Below are 3,206 nucleotides of genomic sequence, written 5' to 3' on the forward strand. Positions count from 1 at the left end.
GAAGGGAAAAAGTCAAAAGAAGTGCAAAGTATGCTATAAGAGGGGGATAGGGTAAGACACAATATATCAATATGACACGTGTCCCGAAAAACCAGGGCTCTGTATGAAAGTGTTTTAAAATGTATCATACATCCCTTGATTTTCAATCTACCCCAGTTTTACTTACCATGATGCACTCCGCACAGCTTATCCCCCTCATCTTTACACTCTGGGCCCTGCTGTCTGCCCAGGCAGCTGTTAACATCCACATGTAGGGTATTGCTGTACCCGTGAGAACCCACATTACTGTTTATGGGATGTATGTCTCCGGTGGCGCATGCTGGGCACAATATATCGGACACTGAAATGGCATATATGTATAGAAAATTGCAAATCTCACTCTGCACTATCTGCTGCGCATTATCTTTTACACAATACCTGTGGGGTCAAAATGCTCACTACACCTCTAGATGAATGCCTTAAGGGGTGTCGTTTTTAAAACGGGGTCACTTCTCGGGGGTTTCAACTGTACTGGTACCTCAGGGGTTTCTGCATACATGACTTAGTACCAGAAAATCCCCAGTAGGCCAAATGGTGGTCCTTTCCTTCTTAGCCCTCCCATGGGCCCAGTTTATCACACATTTTTTTTAATTCACAGCCCATTTCAAATAAATTCTGAGAATAAACTGTGGGGTCTAAATGGTCACAACACCCATAAATGAATTCCTTGAGGGGTTTAGTTTCCAAAATGGGGTCACTTCTGGTGGGTTTCCATTGCTTTGATACCTCTGGGGCTCTGCAAATTCGACATGGCACCCGAAAACCAATCCAGCAAAATCTGGACTCCAAAGAACACATAGCGCTTCTTTCCTTCTGAGACCTCCCATGGGCCCAAACGGCAGTTTATCACCACAAATGGGATATTACCGCACTCAGGACAAATTGGGCAACAAAATGGGGCATTTTCCATGCGAAAATAAGAAATTTTGATCAAAAATGACATCTTATTGGAAAACATTTCATCTTTTTAATTTCACAGCCCAATTCAAAGACGCTCTGTGAAAAAACTGTGGGGTCAAAATGGTAACAACAACCATAAATGAATTCCTTGAGGGGTGCAGTTTCCAAAATGGGGTCACTTTTGAGGGATTCCTACTTTTTTGGCACCTAAACACCTCTTCAAACCTGGCATGCTGCCTAAAATATATTCTAATAAAAATGAGGCCCCAAAATGCACTAGGTGCTTCTTTGCTTCTGGGGCTTGTGTTTTAGTCCAAGAGCACACTAGAGCCACATGTGGGACATTTCTAAAAACGGCAGAATCTGTAAAATACATATTTAGTAGTGTTTCTCTGGTAAAACCTGTGTTACAGAAAAAAATAGAATAAAATTAAATTCAGCAAGAAAAATGAAATTTGCAAATTTCACCTCCACTTTGCTTTAATTCCTGTGAAATGCCTAAAGGGTTAAAAAAAACTTTCTAAATGCTGTTTTGAATACTTTGAGGGGTCTAGTTTTTAAAACGGGAAGTTTTGTGGGTGTTTCTAATACATAGGTGCCTCAAAGCCACTTCAGAACTGAACAGGTACCTTAAAAAAAAGGCTTTTGAAATTTTCTTAAAAATATGAGAAATTGCTGTTTATGTTCAAAAAATCATGCCAATCTAAAGTAGAATTATGGGAAATGTGAACTAGTAAATATTTTGGTTGGTATAACCATCTGTTTTACAAGCAGATGCATTTTTTACTTTAGAAAAATTCTATTTTTTCTACATTTTCTCTAAATTTTGCAATTTTTCATTAATAAACACTGAACATATCAACAACATTTTACAGCTAACATAAAGCCCAATGTCTCACGAGAAAACATTCTCAGAATCGCTTGGATAGGTTTAAGCATTTCGACATTATTACCACATAAAGTTAAATATGTCAGATTTGAAAAATGGGCTCTGAGCCCTAAGTCCCGAACTAGGCTGCGTCCTTAAGTGGTTAAGCAACTATCAAATATATCAATGTTTTACATCTCCTAGCACTCTTTGTCCTAAAGTATATAATCCAGTACATATGGCGGCACGTTCCATACACTCTGTATTGTGTAAGTTGCAGCCGCGCACATAACAATTACCAGTCACACTTATGGATTGATGTTAATGATTTATTTAAGGTTTTTGTGGATCAAAATATATAATGGTAAAGATGACGGTAATACAAGATCCAGCAAAAACTACGGAATATGTCACAGTATATACTGTAGTATCAGTTAGGGGTGGAAAATCTGGATTCGACAGACACAAGAAGAGATGACATATTGTCCTGTTCTGAACCTGGTCTTCTGGGTGATATTGATGCCCTGGTGACCACATTGATGTCTCTTCTGTGACAGATGTTGTAGAAATGTTAAGTCTCGCCATTGGAATTCTTGTAAGATGGCGGATTCTGCCCTTGGTTGTTATTGGTGTTGATGTTCTGTTGATATCTGCTGACTTGTTCTGGGGGGAGAAGCACACAACCCTATTAAATATTGATCATTCAGGCTGCTTGATAAATATAGAGAGGGGACACATCCAGAGGAACTTACCTTTCTATCAGCATTGATGGTGGCTCCTCCGGTGACAGGGAGCGCTATTCTCGCCAGATGTACTGCGGAATTGATGTTTATGCTGCAAGACAAATATTTGCTATTAATGTTCTATAATGTGTGTTTCTTAGCAGACACAAAATCTAGAAGACTTTTTAAGGTGATTTGAGGTAAATAAATTTCTTAATTGATCCTTGGCGTCACACTACAAACCTTGAAGATGGTTGATGCAAGCAGTGGGTCTGACCTAGAGCTGTGCTCGGTATTGGTTCAGAGTGCACAAGACCTATAGGAGGTGCACGAATAGGGTCCCAACCCAATCGTATGTAGAGAAGTATTCGGCACACAGACAAATATGATTCAAAACTTCTTTTGTTTTATTTGTATTGTATTCAAATGGGTAATAGAAACAGGGAGAGAACCTCCAGCTCACCGGTCTGCGTCTCCAACAGCGTCCATCGGATCCCCGCGACGGCCCGCGGTATGAAACAATAATGTAGAGGAAGAGTGATCCAGCGCTGATGTTGGTTTAAAAGGGAAGTGAGAGTCCCATGTTTATTAGAAAAAAAATTTGAGTAAAAATGGAACGGGAGACGCAGTCCCAAAGTGCAAGTAGTCAGGGTATATGCCCAAGCCTACGCGTTTCG

General features: G+C 39.9%; 1 long non-coding RNA gene across 1 annotated transcript; it reads right to left on the reverse strand.

Moving 5' to 3' along the window:
• Window positions 1-2,122: 2,122 nt before the first annotated feature.
• Window positions 2,123-2,643, reverse strand: LOC142741300 (uncharacterized). The gene is made up of 2 exons (XR_012881074.1): window positions 2,560-2,643; window positions 2,123-2,470 (listed from the first exon to the last, which is right to left on the reverse strand). It is a non-coding gene; the product is annotated as an uncharacterized LOC142741300 (long non-coding RNA).
• Between the last annotated feature and the right edge of the window lie 563 nt (window positions 2,644-3,206).

This window comes from Rhinoderma darwinii, chromosome 2, assembly GCF_050947455.1.
Source record: "Rhinoderma darwinii isolate aRhiDar2 chromosome 2, aRhiDar2.hap1, whole genome shotgun sequence".
Taxonomy (NCBI): Eukaryota; Metazoa; Chordata; class Amphibia; order Anura; family Rhinodermatidae; genus Rhinoderma; species Rhinoderma darwinii.